Source organism: Octopus bimaculoides, chromosome 4, assembly GCF_046866305.1.
Source record: "Octopus bimaculoides isolate indiv1 chromosome 4, ASM4686630v1, whole genome shotgun sequence".
In the NCBI taxonomy this organism is placed as follows: Eukaryota; Metazoa; Mollusca; class Cephalopoda; order Octopoda; family Octopodidae; genus Octopus; species Octopus bimaculoides.
In genome coordinates, this window is record NC_142931.1 from 139,448,906 (window position 1) to 139,470,605 (window position 21,700).

Below are 21,700 nucleotides of genomic sequence, written 5' to 3' on the forward strand. Positions count from 1 at the left end.
GAATTATTTCAGCAAGTTTCTCTCTTCTTTCAACTGTAGTGGCAGTAAGAAAAAGAAAAACAGAATAACGATTTTGATTTACTCATTATAGTAACAATAACAATATATTCACAAGAGACTACTACTACTACTACTACTACTACTACTACTACTACTACTACTACTACTACTACTACTACTACCACCACCACCACCACCACTACTATTGTCAAAAAGGAGAAAAACTGAAGCGATATGAAACTCTTAGGAGGGAAATCAAATAGCTGTGGTCATTGAAAAAAGTGAATATCGTGCCAATAACTGTTGGTTCCCTAGATATAGTGAGCAAAGAAACTAAAAATTGGTTGGAAAAGTTAGGAATATAAAGGAAAATATATCACATACATATCCAAATAGCAGCATGACTTGGCAGTGCAAGGAGTCCCCGCAAAGTTGTCGAGGTTTGTAAAGAAAGCGTCACCTTCGTTCGCGAGAAGCGAATAGCTAACACCTCTAGCAACAAGCCATGTTAAATGTAATAATAATAATGATTTCATTTATTGGCCACAAAGCCCAAGACATGGAAGACAATATCGAAGGAGGAGTTACAGCACAAAAAAAATTGCACAAACATGTGGCGTTAACATCAGTCAAGGAGAAATATTACTACATTAAAGGATATAACAGAGGATATATAATAGAAAGTAGAGAAATAAATAATAAATAAATAAATACATAGAATCCCCAATAGCGGGGCAATCCATTTAGGGTAATCCGGGATAAATCTCATACAAGGATTCCGGAATACTCCAAGGCATGGGAAAGTGCCTTCTTCCTGTTTCTTTTCTCCTGCTTAGAAAAGCATATTCAGAATAGATCCATACAGTCTCACCAGTCTTGTCACTGTCGACTACCTTTTGATCAACGCATTAGAAGGCACTCTAAACTGTTATTTTCATGTCTGATTTTTCAAATAATATGAAAAGAATTATTTACAAAATTTCTTAAGTTTACTGAGAATTTATACGTGTTTCCGAAGAACGGCAATGGCTTATAACAAGAGACCACTTTACACACAATAAGTTTCTTAATAGCAAAATATTGACATCATTAAAATATGTAGCAGCTGTGTTAATGTTGTTTAAGAAACAATAAAGACAATGTTTCTAGGATTGGCGAGTCTTTCCTTTGTATTATTATTATTATTATTATTATTATTATTATTATTATTATTATTTTATGTTTGACTTTTGTTTTGCATTTGTACAAGTTGGATCCAAGTCTCACCCAGAGACCTCAAGAGACAACAAGTTAGAAGTTCATGTAGGTGTTATGCCTAGGGTACCATATATTTGGATTTGTACAGTTTTGTTCAAGTGAATGTTTAAGAAACCATAAGAAAATTATGTTTGCTTTAAAATTTGAGATCACATAGACAGTATTTTACGTAGGATTATTATTATTATTATTATTATTATTATTATTATTATTATTATTATTATTATTATTATTATTATGATATCTTGAATAGTATTTTTTGTTTTTATATTCTTATTTTGTTTTCTTCATACCTCTCTGCGAGAGGCCGATATTAATTGCCTTATTTTTTTTTACCAGTATTGTGATGTAGGCGTTAAGTACCTAATATATTGAATGCGTGGGACAATTTTAATATTTGGATCAAGCTATTAACCTGACAAAAAAAACTGGCTGATAATTTTGTCAGTAAAGAGAGGAGGTCGCAAGCCTTCCATTTTACTTCGTTATGAACGTGCTTTAATATATCTAAATATATAGCCAGTATTGTTTGCTTTGAAATGCAAACGCAAAATTCCAAATGCCATTTGAAAATTGCTTCGAGGACAATTTTGCAATGTATGTTTACAATCATTGATCATAAACTGAAATATCTTATTACGATTTCTTTCCAATTGTAGTAGTGGTTTCCTTTCTACAATTTCCATTCTGCTTTAGAATTTTTCATCATTAAATTTGTTTCACAATGTCTCCTATATCTAATATCTACTCTTCACAGCTAGAAACCGTAATATCTGCTTTGCACAGTTAGAAACCTAATACAATTTCAGTATAACCTACATGTTAATGATATCAAAAAACAAAGGAAAAAAAAAACTGATTGAAAAATATCAGGAGGTTAAAGAACTTGAACAGCTGGGTAAATTAACCAATACAAAAGACAGTGTATGTACGAATGAATAAGTATCAAACTGATGTGTTAATCCCCATGTGGGTACATGGAGTAAATAAACAATTAAATATAAAAAATAATAATTTCTTAAAGTATGTGTTAATCCCCATGTGGGTACCTGGAGCAAATAAAATCATAGCATAAACAATTAAATATAAAAAATAATAATTTCTTAAAGTATGTGTTAATCCCCATGTGGGTACCTGGAGCAAATAAAATCATAGCATAAACAATTAAATATAAGAAATAATAATTTCTTAAAGTATGTGTTAATCTCCATGTGGGTACCTGGAGCAAATAAAATCATAGCATAAACAATTAAATATAAGAAATAATAATTTCTTAAAGTATGTGTTAATCCCCATGTGGGTACCTGGAGCAAATAAAATCATGGCATAAACAATTAAATATAAGAAATAATAATTTCTTAAAGTTTGTGTTAATCTCCATGTGGGTACCTGGAGCAAATAAAATCATAGCATAAACAATTAAATATAAGAAATAATAATTTCTTAAAGTTTGTGTTAATCCCCATGTGGGTACCTGGAGCAAATAAAATCATAGCATAAACAATTAAATATAAAAAATAATAATTTCTTAAAGTATGTGTTAATCCCCATGTGGGTACCTGGAGCAAATAAAATCATAGCATAAACAATTAAATATAAGAAATAATAATTTCTTAAAGTATGTGTTAATCCCCATGTGGGTACCTGGAGCAAATAAAATCATAGCATAAACAATTAAATATAAGAAATAATAATTTCTTAAAGTTTGTGTTAATCCCCATGTGGGTACCTGGAGCAAATAAAATCATAGCATAAACAATTAAATATAAAAAATAATAATTTCTTAAAGTATGTGTTAATCCCCATGTGGGTACCTGGAGCAAATACAATCATATCATAAACAATTAAATATAAAAAATAATAATTTCTTAAAGTATGTGTTAATCCCCATGTGGGTACCTGGAGCAAATAAAATCATAGCATAAACAATTAAATATAAGAAATAATAATTTCTTAAAGTATGTGTTAATCTCCATGTGGGTACCTGGAGCAAATAAAATCATAGCATAAACAATTAAATATAAGAAATAATAATTTCTTAAAGTATGTGTTAATCCCCATGTGGGTACCTGGAGCAAATAAAATCATGGCATAAACAATTAAATATAAGAAATAATAATTTCTTAAAGTTTGTGTTAATCTCCATGTGGGTACCTGGAGCAAATAAAATCATAGCATAAACAATTAAATATAAGAAATAATAATTTCTTAAAGTTTGTGTTAATCCCCATGTGGGTACCTGGAGCAAATAAAATCATAGCATAAACAATTAAATATAAAAAATAATAATTTCTTAAAGTATGTGTTAATCCCCATGTGGGTACCTGGAGCAAATAAAATCATAGCATAAACAATTAAATATAAGAAATAATAATTTCTTAAAGTTTGTGTTAATCCCCATGTGGGTACCTGGAGCAAATAAAATCATAGCATAAACAATTAAATATAAGAAATAATAATTTCTTAAAGTTTGTGTTAATCCCTATGTGGGTACCTGGAGCAAATAAAATCATAGCATAAACAATTAAATATAAGAAATAATAATTTCTTAAAGTATGTGTTAATCTCCATGTGGGTACCTGGAGCAAATAAAATCATGGCATAAACAATTAAATATAAAAAATAATAATTTCTTAAAGTATGTGTTAATCCCCATGTGGGTACCTGGAGCAAATAAAATCATAGCATAAACAATTAAATATAAAAAATAATAATTTCTTAAAGTATGTGTTAATCTCCATGTGGGTACCTGGAGCAAATACAATCATATCATAAACAATTAAATATAAAAAATAATAATTTCTTAAAGTATGTGTTAATCCCCATGTGGGTACCTGGAGCAAATAAAATCATAGCATAAACAATTAAATATAAAAAATAATAATTTCTTAAAGTATGTGTTAATCCCCATGTGGGTACCTGGAGCAAATAAAATCATAGCATAAACAATTAAATATAAAAAATAATAATTTCTTAAAGTATGTGTTAATCCTCATGTGGGTACCTGGAGCAAATAAAATCATAGCATAAACAATTAAATATAAGAAATAATAATTTCTTAAAGTTTGTGTTAATCCCCATGTGGGTACCTGGAGCAAATAAAATCATAACATAAACAATTAAATATAAAAAATAATAATTTCTTAAAGTATGTGTTAATCCCCATGTGGGTACATGGAGTAAATAAACAATTAAATATAAAAATTAATAATTTCTTAAAGTATGTGTTAATCCCCATGTGGGTACCTGGAGCAAATAAAATCATAACATAAACAATTAAATATAAAAAATAATAATTTCTTAAAGTATGTGTTAATCCCCATGTGGGTACATGGAGTAAATAAACAATTAAATATAAAAATTAATAATTTCTTAAAGTATGTGTTAATCCCCATGTGGGTACCTGAAGCAAATAAAATCATACCATAAACAATTAAATATAAAAAATAATAATTTCTTAAAGTATGTGTTAATCCCCATGTGGGTACCTGGAACAAATAAAATCATAGCATAAACAATTAAATATAAAGTAACCGATATAATACATGGAGTAAATAAACAATTAAATATAAAAATTAATAATTTCTTAAAGTATGTGTTAATCCCCATGTGGGTACCTGGAGCAAATAAAATCATAGCATAAACAATTAAATATAAAAAATAATAATTTCTTAAAGTATATGTTAATCCCCATGGAGTAAATAAACAATTAAATATAAAAATTAATAATTTCTTATAGCATGTGTTAATCCCCATGTACCCACACTTTGTGGACACCCTGTAAAGCGAACTAAGTAAAGCGAACTAAGGATTTATCTACCCAGTGAAGTATCTTGTAATTATTTATTTTAAAGAATTCTCTATGTTCCTTTCAATTCGATGTGGTGAGCTAGATCTGGATTATATCAGAGTGCTAATAAGGTACTTATCCGGATTCCAAGTCCCTATTCGGTTACTTATTCAATCATACCGAGTCCCTATTCGGTTGCTTATTCAATCATATCGAGTCCCTATTCGGTTACTTATTCAATCATACCGAGTCCCTATTCGGTTGCTTATTCAATCATACCGAGTCCCTATTCGGTTGCTTATTCAATCATATCGAGTCCCTATTCGGTTGCTTATTCAATCATACCGAGTCCCTATTCGGTTGCTTATTCAATCATATTGAGTCCCTATTCGGTTGCTTATTCAATCATATCGAGTCCCTATTCGGTTACTTATTCAATCATATCGAGTCCCTATTCGGTTGCTTATTCAATCATATCGAGTCCCTATTCGGTTACTTATTCAATCATATCGAGTCCCTATTCGGTTGCTTATTCAATCATATCGAGTCCCTATTCGGTTGCTTATTCAATCATATCGAGTCCCTATTCGGTTACTTATTCAATCATATCGAGTCCCTATTCGGTTGCTTATTCAATCATATCGAGTCCCTATTCGGTTGCTTATTCAATCATATCGAGTCCCTATTCGGTTGCTTATTCAATCATATCGAGTCCCTATTCGGTTACTTATTCAATCATATCGAGTCCCTATTCGGTTGCTTATTCAATCATATCGAGTCCCTATTCGGTTACTTATTCAATCATATCGAGTCACCTGCTAAAGGTTCCCTTGTTGCCGGTTGCGGCTGTTATTATTTGGTCCTTAGTCATATGAATATAGACATTCAAACCATGACTTGACCATGTTGCCACTTTTGATACATAGAATATCCTGTACTACATTATCCAACGTGATATTTTTAAAGATTTGGTTTCTATTTCAATCAAGCCGAACTTCCTAGATTTTTGTTTTTAGTCATCGTTGGTTGAGGAATAACTGAATTGAATGCTATTCTAACACAAGAACTGCTTCTTTCTATGGCAAATATATTATTGTTTCCAACAGTCAAGTTCCTTGACACATAATTAGATTGTTTTCATTTGGTTCCATTTTAGCGATATTGAACTGAATAATATCCAGAACATTCCTTTTACTCTATGCGCAGTGAATGCAAAACCACATTATTCAACATGTACTTTTCTGAAAATTCAAAGTTTCCTTAAAAGAAGACTTGGCTGCTATTTCTAGATTGTTGAGCAAGAATGTAGATGTATTCTTGTTGGGTTAATCTATGTAAGTATAGCAGTTGACATAATTCAACGCCGTTTGCAGCAGTAGTATTGTCACATATCGTTCACATTGAAGATGCTGTAAGCTTCTATAATCTTGCAATATGACAGAATTATTTTCCTCTCGTATCAAACCGTTTAAAATATCAACTTTAATATCTTACGTAAGCTTTATGACTCACTCTTTTTTTCCTACTGTTGCTCTCGCTTTACTGACTTTATTCCAGTCATCTTCAATAAAAGAAATGTACTCACACACACGCTTACGCCCGCCCGCACGCACATATACATAAATATATGTATATATATATATATAATATATATATATATATATTTAATATATATTCATAAATACATATATATACATACATATATAAACATATGCATCTATAAATACATATATATATACATATATAAACATATATATATATATATGTATATATATATATATATATATATATATATATATATATATATATATATACATATACGTATATATATATATATATATATATATATATATATATATATATATATATATACGTATATATATGTATATATATATATATATATATATATATATATATATATATATATATATATATATATATATATATATACATATACGTATATATATATATATATATATATATATATATATAAATTTAATAATAAGGGTAGAAATTGATATTAATCAATTAAAACCAGTGGTCTAGCATATTTAAGAAAATCCGAAGTTTAAAATTATATTACATACAAAAATAAGAGGAATGACCAGCAAAAGTGGACTCCTATATGCTAGAAATAGAAATAGTGATTAGGTGATTCGGCATCTATTTCTAGCATATAGGAGTCCACTTTTGCTGGTCATTCCTCTTATTTTTGTATATATATATATATATATATATATATATATATATATATATATATATATATATATATATATATATATATATATGTATATATATATATATATATATATATATATATATATATATATATATATATATATATATGTATATATATATATATATATATATATATATATATATATATATATATATATATATATATATACAAATTTGTGTATATGTATATATACTGTTGTGTCTGAGGAGAGTCATTCTCTTTCAATTTAACACACTCACCGGTAAAACTTCCACTTATTTCCTTCTTTATTTTTCTAAAACTTTCGTTGCGTCTTGCAACCTTTTCAATACTTTTGACTCTACAGTTCTATATTTAGGAGATGAGGGATTATGTACATTATTTACATTATTTACATTTGACGGATATATATAAATGTTATTCTTATATTTTTAAGCTTCGAAATCACTACCAAGAACCTCATATATATACATATATATATATATATATATATATATAGAATGTGTGTGCGTGTGTGTATGTATGTATGTGTGCATATATTTATGCCTACATCTCTTTGAGAAGCTGCTCAAGAGCTAATAAGGGAATAAACTATATCTCGGTACTTCATTTTTGGTATGAATTTCAAATATAAGACAAGTCCCTCCGCGAATTGAACCAGAAACACTACTCTAATTGCACTCTTGGTATATAACTTTGAAGCTTCGACAGAAAAATATTAATGAAGCCTTGCTAGAACATACATAAAAACACACAGAAAAGAAGCTTTAGTAAAAAAAAACATATACAAGCATTTGAACAAGCCTTTAAATTATATTATGAACACTGCTACACTAAAAAGAATCAAGCAAATAAAAACCTTTAAATATTTTAACAAACAATATCAATAAGCCATTCTGAATCCGCAACCATAGAAAGCCTTTCACAGAGACCAATGCCAAAACAGATCAGAAAAATCCTCTAAATCATACGAGACATGCTATTCAATAAGCATGATAAAAGCTAGCGCTGACCACAACATGGAAACTCTCAGACACTCATTCATAGTTGTACAAACATAGACACCCAAAAACTTCAAATCAAAAAATATGTTTATAATGAATTAATCAGAAATCTAAATACGGCACACTAAAGAAACATCTATTCCTGATCAAATCAAAATTCCCAATAGACATTAGCAAAAGCTACCCAAGCATGAAATACCATTTACAATATATATATATATATATATTTATAAAAACTCCTACGTAAATAAATACGTCCTTATGTAGTTTTACTGTTAAATTCCCTCATAAAGACGTCATTATGATTCACTCGCCTCCACCAAAACAAAATTCCCGTCTGCAGAATCACTTTACTGTGACAACAATATTTCCAAATACAAAAGAAACTTGACAAAACGCCCACGAACGCCCTTAATCATATCAATAGAGAAATTCAGACCAAGTAAAAAACAAATAAAAACTATACCTTTCCGTTTTCAACTAAACAAGGAAAATTACACCATGCTAGAAAAGAAAAAAAGAAAAAAGAAAAACCAAAGGCGGGGAAGAATAATTCCAACCAGTCGGCAAAGGCAAAAATCAGAGCAATAATCGAACACAGACGGCATACACACACACACACACACACACACACACACACACACACACACACACACACACACATACACACACACACACACACACACACACACACACACACACACACACACACACACACACACACACACACACACACACATACATATATATATATATATATATATATATATATAATTAACATAATATGGTAAAAATTCGATATTAATTAATATCAATTTAATACCAGGAAACTAGCACATTAAAAGAATCAGAAGGTTCATGAAAAAACATTTTTGGAGATCCTAAAAAGATTATAATATATCTATATATATATATATATGAAATTTACAGGAAAACAAAAGACGAAGACAGGTGCTAACGTTTCTGCCACCTAGCCGCCTTAATCAGGCTTATTTTTTATTTTTCAACATAGTCTTCTTTGCAGACCATACGCCTTTCCCATCGGCGTTGCCGTGTTTTGGATCCCATTGGTGAAGACACTTTCATCCTGTTGCTTAAAGAAGTTATCAACAACAGACATGACGACATCAACACTGCGATACTGGTTCCCAGCCCAGTGTCTTTTTCTTATTGGGAAACAGATGATAATCGAATGGGGCCAAATCAGGAGAATAGGGAGAGTGGTCAACCAGTTCAAAGCCACACTCATGAACAGCAGCCATTGAAACCAAGGACTTGTGTGCGGAAGTATTGCACATGGAAGTAATCGCCTGCCGTCCATCACCATGTAGTGTACACGATCAATGTTTCCAACGGTGGTGGCAGTTGCAGGACGTAAAATCCTTGGGTCATCTTCAAGACACTCCCTTCCATTCCTAAATTCAGTTGTCCCCTTTTGTACCATTGGAACTGGAGCGTCATCCGCTAATGTAGCAATCATGTCCGTATGAATGGCGTTGGGGGCTAAACCCTTTTTCTGCCGGTACTTAATAGCATCACGATGTCAACTTTTGTCCATTTTCAAGTGAAGTCTCTACTCGTTACTTTTGAAGCCCTCTGTCAACGCTCAGATTTCAGAAACAAAGCAATAATTTATAAGAACTGAAATTATTGCAAACAAGATTTCACAAATCTAGCATCACTACTCCTTCATAGTCAACCTATGAACTTTTCAGCCCACCTTCATTTGTGTGCGTGTATTTGTGTACGTGTGTATCTATCTATCTATCTATCTATCTATCTATCTATCTATCTATCTATCTATCTATCTATATTTATACACATCTACTTACATATACACACACACGAAACACACACATACACACAAACACAAACACGTGCATATGCAATTAAATATTAAATTATTTTCTTTCTAAAATTACGATCTATGTGTTTTGTTCGTGATTGGTTGTATATACAAGATTCAATGAAGAAGAGAAACGTTATATTACTTGTACATATATGTGTGTTGTATGCGCGCGAACGTGTGTGTTTGTGTTCCTTTGTGTGCTGTGCGTGTGTATATTTTTGTGTTTCTGCGAAATGCCATAATTTAAAATCAACAAGTAGCTTTTTGTCTTTAGTTCTTTTACATTTCTCGTTTTGAATACGAAATATAAAATTAACTGAAAATATATTTTTAACAAATTTTCAACAGAAATTTATAGTTTTATTTTGACCAAAATAACTCGTCGTCGTCACGTATTCTACACCTGCAGCGCATTGATGACGCCACAATGAAAGTGTTCTCGATTAGGCACGTATTCTCCGGCTGCTTTGTCCCTTTTTTCCAACCAGCTCTTGATATTGTTCATCCATTGAGTTCTTTGACTGCCTCCTGGTCTACTGACGTCTACTCTTCCTTTCCTTTCCAAAACTCTGCTTCTTCGAATATGACCATAAGGTATGCAGATGATACTGCTTGCCCAGATGGAAGCAGAACAACTAGAAATGAAAAATAGAGTCAAGAAGGTATGAAATAGGTATGATCTTTATCTCAACCAAATGTCATGGTAGTAGGAAAAGAGTAAGTAAATATTGGCATATATTCTTTACTATACTGAACATATGAACGTAATAGATGAGGTTTTGATTATTCACAATTGTTCAGAAATCGTCATTCACCTTCTTGTTGTAACATCCATTCATTTGTCTCATGATCCTTGTAAGAGACTCGTACCTTTCTCCTATACACCAGCATTACAAAAGCATTGATTATGGTCTCTTCAAATTTACTCCGAGTCCATTCTTCGCAGCCTTAAACGCCTATTAGACAAATGAGCGCCCGCACAAGCCTTGTTTTTCACTTAGTCGGGACACTTTAGCTGATCCACATGTTATTAAGCTTTTCCTTGGACGTTCTTGCCATGACAAGTCGTGTAATTTCTTTCTTACATGTGTATTCGTCAGAGATTTGGTCTCCAAGATACTTGTACAATTCAACCTGTTTGAGCCTTACACTGCTCAGCATAGTAAAGTATATATGTCAATATATACTTACTCTAAGGCGGCGAACTGGCAGAAATGTGAGCACGCCGGGCGAAATGCTTAGGGGCTTTTCGTCTTTCTTTACGTCCTGAGTTCAAATTCCGCCGAGGTCGACTTTGCCTTTCATCCTTTCGGGGTCGATAAATTAAGTACCAGTTACGCACTGGAGTCGATGTAATCGACTTAATCCCTTTGTCTGTCCTTGTTTGTCCCCTCTATGTTTAGCCCCTTGTGGGCAATAAAGAAATAAGAAATGTGAGCACGCCGGGCGAAATGCTTAGGGGCTTTTCGTCTTTCTTTACGTCCTGAGTTCAAATTCCGCCGAGGTCGACTTTGCCTTTCATCCTTCCGGGCTCAATAAATTAAGTACCAGCTGCGTACTGGGGTCGATCTAATCGACTGTCCCCCTCCCCCAAAATTTCGGGCCTTGTGCCCAGAGTAGAAAAGACTACCATGACTTTTGGTTGAGATAAAGACCATGCGTATTTCATAACTTCTTGACTCATATATATACATACACACACACACACACACACACACACACACACACACACACACACACACACACACACACACACATATATATATATATATATATATACATGCACACACACATAATATATATATTTCTATTGCATAGTATATATGTGTGTATATATATGTATATATATATATATACGCACTCGCTTAGCATTTTCTATCTATCTATCTATCTATCTATCTATCTATCTATCTATCTATCTATCTATCTATCTATCTATCTATCTATCTATCTATATCTATCTATCTCTCTCTATATATATATATATAGATAGATAGATATACGCACTCGCTTAGCATTTTCAGTTGTTCCCTTTTTGAGATCAGTTTTATCAGCAATTCTTTTTTCTATCATTCGCTATTTCCTCCCGTTATTTTGATTTCCTATTAAAAAAACAAAACAAAAAACAAAAAACAAAAAAACAAAAATGAATTTTCTTCCCTCAATAGTTTTGTTTTGCATCCTACACTTGTCACCTGCAAAACACCAGAGATATTTTCATGAATGACAACGAAGGGTAAGGCCTACCATGTTATTCCCTTATCGCATTAAAAGATGCTTTATATATCATTTTGGTTCCGCTCGCTATGAAACACATATGGCTAGGATTTTATCTACTCCATTCCTTATATTGGTGTTTCATTACAGGAAATAACTGCGAAACACAATACCGCCATCTCTGCCCGAATATCTTTCTCTTTTGTTTTTTAACATAGAGTTCTTATTAACGGATGTCATCTGTTTATTTTCCACAATTCTAATCATAATCTTTTATCCTTCTATTCTTAGAAGTTTCGTGATATGAATTATTTTTCTTCCTCTCATGTACATATCCTAATTTTCGATTTTTCCTTTCTTTTAAGCATATTAAATTATAAAGAGTCTCAGTTTGAAATATCTTTATAGGCGCAGGAGTAGCGCAGGAGTGGCGCAGGAGTGGCTGTGTGGTAAGTGGTTTGCTTACCAACCACATGGTTCCGGGTTCATTCAGACTGCGTGACACCTTGGGCAAGTGTCTTCTACTATAGCCTCGGCCCAACCAATGCCTTGTAAGTGGATTTCGGAGACGGAAACTGGAAGAAGCCCGTCGTATATATGTATATATATACATATATATATATATATATATATATATATATATATATATATATATATATATATATATATATATATATATATATATATATATATATGTGTGTGTGTGTGTGTGTGTGTGTGTGTGTGTGTGTGTGTGTGTGTGTGTGTGTGTGTGTGTGTGTGTATGTTTATGTGTTTGTCCCCCCAATATCGCTTGACAACCGATGGTGGTGTGTTTATGTCCCCGGAACTATGCGGTTCGGCAAAAGAGACCGATAGAATAAGTACTAGGCTTACAAAGAATAAGTCCTGGGGTCGATTTGCTCGACTAAAGGCGGTGCTCCAGCATGGCCGCAGTCAAATGACCGAAACAAGTAAAAGAGTAATCGTTTCATTTTTGTTTTAAAGTTGTTAAATGCATGAGTTGCTAGAAAGGTCTCATGTGTATAGAGTTATGGAGCTATCAGTAATCTAATTTCTTTCATAGATTATCTATAATTTTGCAATAGAAATATTAATAAACGAAAGACTGAGTAAAGGAAATAAGATTGTGATGGAGATCAAAACCTTTTCCGTTGTAGTTCATTGTAGATTCAGTCCATAAATCCACATCTGTTTGCAAAGAATCGATTTATTTCATTTTCCGTTTGTAGTGTGGAGGCGCAATGACCCAGTGGTTAGGGCAGCAGACTCGCGGTCATAAGATCGCGGTTTCGATTCCCAGACCGGGCGTTGTGAGTGTTTATTGAGCGAAAACACCTAAAAGCTCCACGAGGCTCCGGCAAGGGATGGTGGCGAACCCTGCTGTACTCTTTCACCACACCTTTCTCTCACTCTTGCTTCCTGTTTCTGTTTTTGCCTGTAATTCAAAGGGTCAGCCTTGTAACACTGTGTCACGCTGAATATCTCCGAGAACTACGTTAAGGGTACACGTGTCTGTGGAGTACTCAGCCACTTGCACGTTAATTTCAAGAGCAGGCTGTTCCGTTGATCGGATCAACTGGAACCCTCGTCGTCGTAAGCGCCGGAGTGACTACAACAACAACGTTTGTAGTTCATACGCTTGTTAAAGTTATGCATAAAGTAATGTCAGTCTTTTCTTTAAATCTTTTCTCCCTTTTTCTTTTGTTATTTGTTTCACTCATTGGATTGCAAGCCATGCTGAGGCACCAACTTGAAAGAATTTGGTCGAAGAAATCACCCAGGGCTTATTTATTTTTCAAGTCTGGTACAATCTCTTTCTACCAAACCACTATATTACGGGGGGCGTAAACAAACCAACAACGGCTTTAAAGCGATGAGGAATCAAGACATATACACAGATACACACATACGCACACAGACACACACATACGCACATACACACACATATACACACACATACGCTCATATACATTTATATGTATATACGATGGGCTTCCACGCAGTTTTCATTCACAAGGCACCCATCCATCTACGGCTACAGTAGAAGAAACTTACTGAAGGTGCTGCGTAGTGGAACTTAACCCGAAACCACTTGTTACCTTAGTAAGCTTCTTAAACAAATAACTATTGAGATTAGTTTTCGAAAATCACTCTTATATTATTGTAATTTAAAATTTTACTAGACTGAAAACTCAAAATTAATATATTACTATCTTGTAATCTAACATCTCGTATTTGAGGCCTCGGGGACCATTTACACAGTTTTAGTTTCTATTGCACAGCAAGCGTTATTTTTCAATATACAGTAATCACTCGCCATATCGCGGTTCACTTATCGCGCCCTCAGCACATCGCGGATTTTTCTGGTTAATATATGTAAATTCATATCTCAGGTTCCTCAGCATATTGCGGGTTTCTGCAGCCGATAGGTATTTATATGGTTTTAGATGTTAATTATACCTGTGGTAAAATAAGCCTTTTCACGTCTAAAAATTAATAAATTAATAAATAAAATACAAGGGTGGTGAGCTGGCAGAATCGTTAGCACGTTGGGCCAAATGCTTTACAGTGTTTCGTCTGCCGTTTCGTTCTAAGTTCAAATTCCGCCGAGTTCGACTTCGCCTTTCATCCTTTCGGGGCCGATTAAATAATTACCAGTTATGCACTTCCAAGCCGGACCCTCAAAGTAGCAGGAACGCTGGGACCGGTGCATTGCTGCGCAGGGTAACTATTTTGAAGGAGATAATGTTAAAACTTGGGTAAATAAGTTGCTTTTTTTATTAAGCATGACTCGTCTGAGAACGTTTTGTTAAAAATATTCTTGGATCTTTTTTAAAACGGGGGCCACATTTTTCATTAACGAAACACTTTGAAACTTGGAACACTGGTAGAATGTGTCATATAAAACATCTTTTTCTCTTAGTCTTCTTAAAAAAAAAAGAAATCCATAAATTATTCCATGTTAAAGTTGTCGTATTTCTGTAATTTCAACCAATCACTGACGTCCATTCAGCCGATATACATTAAGTGCCGACTACATAAACAAACGATTCTGAAACAATTAACCCTAACCCTAACCCTAACTCTAACCCTAACCCTAACCCTAGGGTTAGGGTTAGGGTTAGGGTTAAAGCAAATTTAAAATGAAAAAAGCAAATAAAACGAAGGTATGGAGATTAAATACGCTTTACATTGCTTAATCAGCCAAAGGAGTAAATGTAAACAACTGAATACTTGCCAGTGATTGGTTGAAATTATCGAAATAAGACAATTTTTTACATGAAATAAATTCGAATACAAAAATATTTTTCTGTTCTATAACACAAAATAGATAAGTATACGAAGTTTGAAAGTCTTTCGGTACCAAAAACACTACATAAAACATTAATGAAAAATGTGGCCCCCGTTTTAAAAAGGATCCTGTACTTCTTTCAGTTTCCGTTTACCAAATTCCCTCACAAAATTTTGGTCACGCAATAACACTGAACTCGGAACTATGTGGTTGGGAAGCAAGCCAGTAAATAAATAGTAAAGAAGAGGAAAGAAGCAATGAAAATAGAAGATTATATGTCCAAGAGAGAGAAACAGAAGAGAGAGAGAGAGAGAGAGAGAGAGAGAGAGAGAGAGAGAGAGAGAGAGTACGTGGATCTTAAGTATCTACTTCAGCGAATTGTCATATGCATTATATTGTCACTTCACTAGTAGCGTTAACGAAAAGTATCAAGCCATGGACCAGAAAATTTGGATAAAATTTAATAAATAGGATATCATATTAAATTTCGAAGCGTTGTAAATGAATAAAGGAGGGTGTTACAGTTTGTAAACAAATGAGAATGACAGAATCCGATGCATTATACACACCTTGTGTTAAGTTTGTTGAAATATTAGGCTGACAAATAATTTCGTTCGTTTTCTTTCTTTTCATTCATTTACTTTATCTTTAACAACATTAGTTTAAGTATCACGAAGAATAATTTTACTGTTGTATTTTATGGTATATTTTGTTGCTCTGTTCTTTCTCTGCAGATTTGTTTATCGTTTCTAAATCGTGGATAATTTTTTCCTCGTTTCAAACAGATGGCTGCTGAGAAGGAAATAACGAACGAACCTATCTGACAGTTCAATATTTATTTAAGCTGATGATCGAATTTCACGCTTTGTGATACTTCGTGCAATTTTTTTCTTTAAAATATATGATTTGTCATTGAAAGAAATATCGTTTTTTCTACCACAACGAATAATTATTTCCAGGTAGTTTTAATTTTAAAGCCCACTAACTTAACTATAACTGCATATTAGCCTCGTTCAAATTAATATAAAAACGTTAAATAATTGAATCGTAAATGAGGAAAATATTGGTTTCAGATTTCGGAAAAAGACCCGCAATTTCGTAGGAGGAAGTTAAACGATTTCATCAACCCTAGTGCTCAACTGGTACTTCTTTTATCGACCCCAAAAAGATGAAAGGTAAAGTTGACCTCAGCAGAATTTGAGATGGACGAAACGCCGCTAAGCCTTTTCCCCGGCGTGCTAACGATCGTGCCAGCTCGCAGCCATGTTAATGAGAAAAAAATTGTATATATTTTTCATGACTTTATTTTAAAGCCCAGTAACTTAACTACAATTGCATATTAGCCTCGTTCAAATTAATATAAAAACGTTAAATAATTCAATCGCAAATGAGGAAAATTTTGGTTTCAGATTTTGGAAAAAGATCAGCAATTTCGTAGGAGGAAGTTAATCGATTTCATCAACCCTAGTGCTCAACTGGTACTTCTTTTATCGACGTCATGCTGGGGCAACACTATATGATAAGTGTACAGATCAGATTGTTTTATTGAAATAAAATAGGTAAATTGATAACCACAGAATACATTATCAAACACCTTGGAGAAAATTATATTTTTTTAAACACGTTTCATAGGACTGGGGCCAGCTAGAGCACTGCCTTGGATGGTTTAGCTGACCAAATCAACCTCTACTTATTTTCAAAGTCTGGTACTTATTCTGTCGCTCTTCTTAAGCGAATCTCTAAGTTAGATGGGCATAACCAAATCTACACTGGTTGTCAAGCGATGGAGTGTGTCTGGGTGGGAGCAGGGATCGGACAAACATTAACGCAAAGACACACACATACATAGAAATATATATGACGGGCTTCTCCACAGTTTCTGTCAAAGAAATTTATTCATATTTCTAGACCAAGTGCTATAGCAGAAAATATTTTCCCAAGGTGCCTCACAGTGAGACTGAACTCAAAACCTAAATAGTTACAAAGTGAGATTGTTAAATACGTATTTATGCTTGCTGTTTATTAATTTTAAACGCTTTCTGGTTCTTAGTCCTCCATCTAACAGTATAGTTTGCAGTTGTATGGAACATAATTATTTTATCAATGTGCAAGTAAAACATTTATAATAGAACTCGAAGTTATGTACCAAATCAAACAAATTACTTTCTTCTATAGGCACAAGACCCGAAATTTTGTGGGGAGGGGGGCAGTCTGTTGTGTACTCAGCCACTTCGCATACTAAGTCAATGAGTTGATTACCCAGTTGAGCGCACAGTAGAATGCTTTCACGTTGAGCGTGACGTTTGAGTCCATCATCAATGTTTCGTTAGAAACTTGTTGCCTTGTGCCAAAATCGGAAACCATATTTTTGTACAGGCTCAACACTGACTTTCCAGATTATTGATCAGTAACCTCTTATAATCCGTACTAATTTATGAGCAAGAACTTCGAATTCCCGCAGCCGCCAAAGCTTTATTGGTACTTTGCACAGGTTAGTACCTTGCTTAATACAGTTTTGATAAACATGTACCTTTTATACTAATATACGTGTACCTGTTATTTTATTTAATTAAAAGTAAATTTTATGTAAGTTTACTTTAGAGTGTGTTGGCTAAAATGACTTCATCTAATTCGGAAAATCAGTTATCCGAGAAAATCTTCGAAACCAAAAGTTCCAGAAAATCGATATTGTTCGGGATTAATTACCATTGTTATGAATTTGTTCTAACTTTAAGCTGTTAGTGTTTGTGCCGACAGATACTCAGTTCATTATCATTGCTTGAAAATTTATCGATGCTACAGTTTGTTAAATATCGTGAATAACATTGCCGATCATCAACTCGCTTTAAATGTATAAATATATTTGTCGTTTATCCTACTGTCAGCTCCAATATATTGTTGATTTTACTTTATTAACTATCACGCACTGACAAGAAAATAATTATCCTTAAATAATACAAATTCCTTTATGGATAATTGCGTTTATTGTCATTGTTGATAGCAACTTCTACAAAATTAACACCGTGTTTCACTAATAAACGTCATCTTAGTTTTAAGAGGAAAATATCGGCAAGGATAGAGTCACTAACTACTAAACTGCTACTACATTTTGACAGCTTTTAACAAGAATGCATTATTAGGAGATACAATAAAAAAATTGCTCTCAAAGCATCCGTATTCTTTAAAACCTCATATTTCTAAAGAATTTCAATTTAGCCCTTATTCTTTGAATTTGTTGTCTAATATTCTTCTGCTAAGAATTCTTACTAACCAACGACATTTTTTATTTTATTCCTTTCTATTGGTTTCAGCCATTTGACTGCGGCCATGCTGAAGCACCTCCTTTTAGTCGAACAAATCGACATCAGGACTTATTGTTTGTAAGCCTAGAACTTATTTTATCGGTGGTCTTTTTTGCCGAATTCTTAAGTAAACACACCAACATCGGTTGTCAAGCGATGGTGGGGGACAGATACACACAAACACACACACACACACACGCCAGGTTACTTTCGGTTTCCGTCTACCAAATCTACTCACAAGGCTTTGGTCGGCCCGACGCTATAGGAGAAGACACTTTTCCAAGGTGCCACGCAGTGGAACTGAACTCGCGACCATATGGTTGGTAAGCAAGCTACTAACCACACAGCCACAGTTTTTTTTTATCACATCATTAAAAAAAATCTGTTAGAGTGGCTGTGTGGTAAGAAGCTTGCATTCGAACCACATGGTTCCAGGTTCAGTCCCACTGCGTAGCACCGTGGGCAAATGTCTTCTACTATATTCTAGGGCCGACCAAAACCTTGTGTGTGGATTTGGTAAGAAGAAACTGATACAAGCCCGTCGTATATATATATATATATATATATATATATATATATATATATATATATATATATATATATATATATATATATGTGTGTGTGTGTGTGTGTGTGTCTTTATGTCTGTGTTTGTCCCCACTGAGAAACTCACCTTGCAACCATGTGATCTCGGGTTCAGTCCGTCTGGGCAGTAACTTAGACAAGTGTATTCTACTGTAACCTGGACTGATCAATGTCTTATGACTTAATTTTGTGGACAGAAAATGTATGGAAGCCCATTGAGTATATATATATATATATATATATATATATATATATATATATATATATATATATATTGTGAGTTGTTAGGGTGAAGCATTTTGTGATATTACATGGAAGAAGCTTCTATAAGGCTGGAACAATGCAAGATGAGATATAGAGCAAGCAACAGACAGAAAACTAAACAGCGTTGGAGTTTTACCTTATATTTTTATATTTCGAAGTTATGAGCCCTTCTTCAGGATATGTGGACAAGTAAGGGATGGAAAAAGGTCGTTTCGGAGACATGTGGGAGAAGGTGATATGCGCAGACTGGTGCTGTTACAGTAACTAATCTTATTTATGTAGCATATTACTATTATTTATAGCTGGTCTCCGTTTGTTGATAAGGAGATCCTCCATGATTCTGAGATTGCCTCTATTGTGTTGAGTGGCTCTGATAGATACCGTAGAATCCTGGGACCGGCACTTCTATGAGTGTTTTTTGATTAAAGTGTCTGTGTGCATGTGTTACTTGATGCAAACCTGCAGTTTTCTGTTGTTGATACCAATGCAGGATGTCTTATTTGATAATAATAACCCATTTCTTTTTTTTACTTTAGGCACAAGGCCTAAAGTAAAATATTGGTGGAGAGGGCTGGTCGATTACATCAACCCCAGTGCTCGACTGGTACCTATTTCATCAACTCCAAAAAGATGAAAGGCAAAGTCGACCTCGGCGGCATTTGAACTCAAAACATAAAGCCGGAAGAAGTACCACTAAGCATTTTTTTTTCTGATGCGCTAACGATTCTGACATTTTGTCGCCTTATTTGATAATAATACTAACGATAAAGAATAAATATTTCTACATCTTTTAACACTTTTCGATCTCCGGATGTCTTTTTGAGCAGTTTTATTATGATTAGCGAGGGAAAAATTACCAAAATATTTAGCATCACAGAGAAATGATTATGCCGAAGACTAGTCAATAACAGTATAACAATTGAAACACTTAATCACAACAGTGTCTCATAGCGTACCACCGAATCGATTAGAACATTATACTGAAAGGAAAACATTTCCTTCTGTATATCAGATGGAAATATTTTCTGGATTCATATCGCCACTGGGAAATTAAGGAGCTCGTTGCGAAGAGAGAAATTACAACCTGTATATTCTGTATATTTTCTGTTAACAATTTTCCCAGTTACTTAGGAACTTGGTAAATTATGTTAATAAGAAATAGTGTAACTCTTTACTGTTATATTAACATCAGTTATTGTAGCATTTTCTGCCTCGAGTTAATATTAATTTAAAAAATCTATAATTGAAAAACTTTCCAATGTTTGCTAAACTGCTGCCATTAACTGCAAGAAACTGAAAATAAATACTTGTTTAAAAATTAAGTTGATAATTTTTTCAATTCGAAATGATTTCATAAAATAAACCTGACATATACTTACACGGAACCACAGATAAAACGTACGAACATATATACATGTGTGTGTGTGTGTGTGTGTGTGTGTGTGTGTGTGTGTGTGTGTGTGTGTGCATGCGTGCGTACGTGCGTGACGCGTGTGTAAGCATAAATATTTATTTGTACGATTCTATGTGTCAGTATGTTTGTAAGTATGAGATTGCTGGAATTACATTTTGAATGTGTACAATATCTATATTGCCTTCATTTATAATTTCCAATATTTTCTCATTTTCACTCTGGTTTATTAATATATTTTTCCATATCTTAAACTGTTGTACATACCCAAATGGTATATTACCATGCGGAAGCCTTCTAAGATATTTCCCTAAGCCAAGAGTTTTATAACCGTATTCCCAAAATATCTCATTTTCACTTCTTAAGTATGATTTTTCGATAGAAATACAATTTTATCTGCCTTAAAATTATCATATTTCTATTATTTGTTTGAAATGAAATAATTGAGAGACTGTAAAATAATTATTTAATGTATGAGAAATAAGTGTCGTTGGAAGGAAATATCTAG

General features: G+C 33.1%; 1 long non-coding RNA gene across 1 annotated transcript; it reads left to right on the forward strand.

The window, feature by feature from the left end:
• The first annotated feature begins 10,505 nt into the window (after nucleotides 1–10,505).
• LOC149136269 (uncharacterized) lies at nucleotides 10,506–20,545 on the forward strand. The gene is made up of 4 exons (XR_016241342.1): nucleotides 10,506–10,791; nucleotides 17,040–18,121; nucleotides 18,942–19,010; nucleotides 20,318–20,545. It is a non-coding gene; the product is annotated as an uncharacterized LOC149136269 (long non-coding RNA).
• The last annotated feature ends 1,155 nt before the right edge of the window (nucleotides 20,546–21,700 follow it).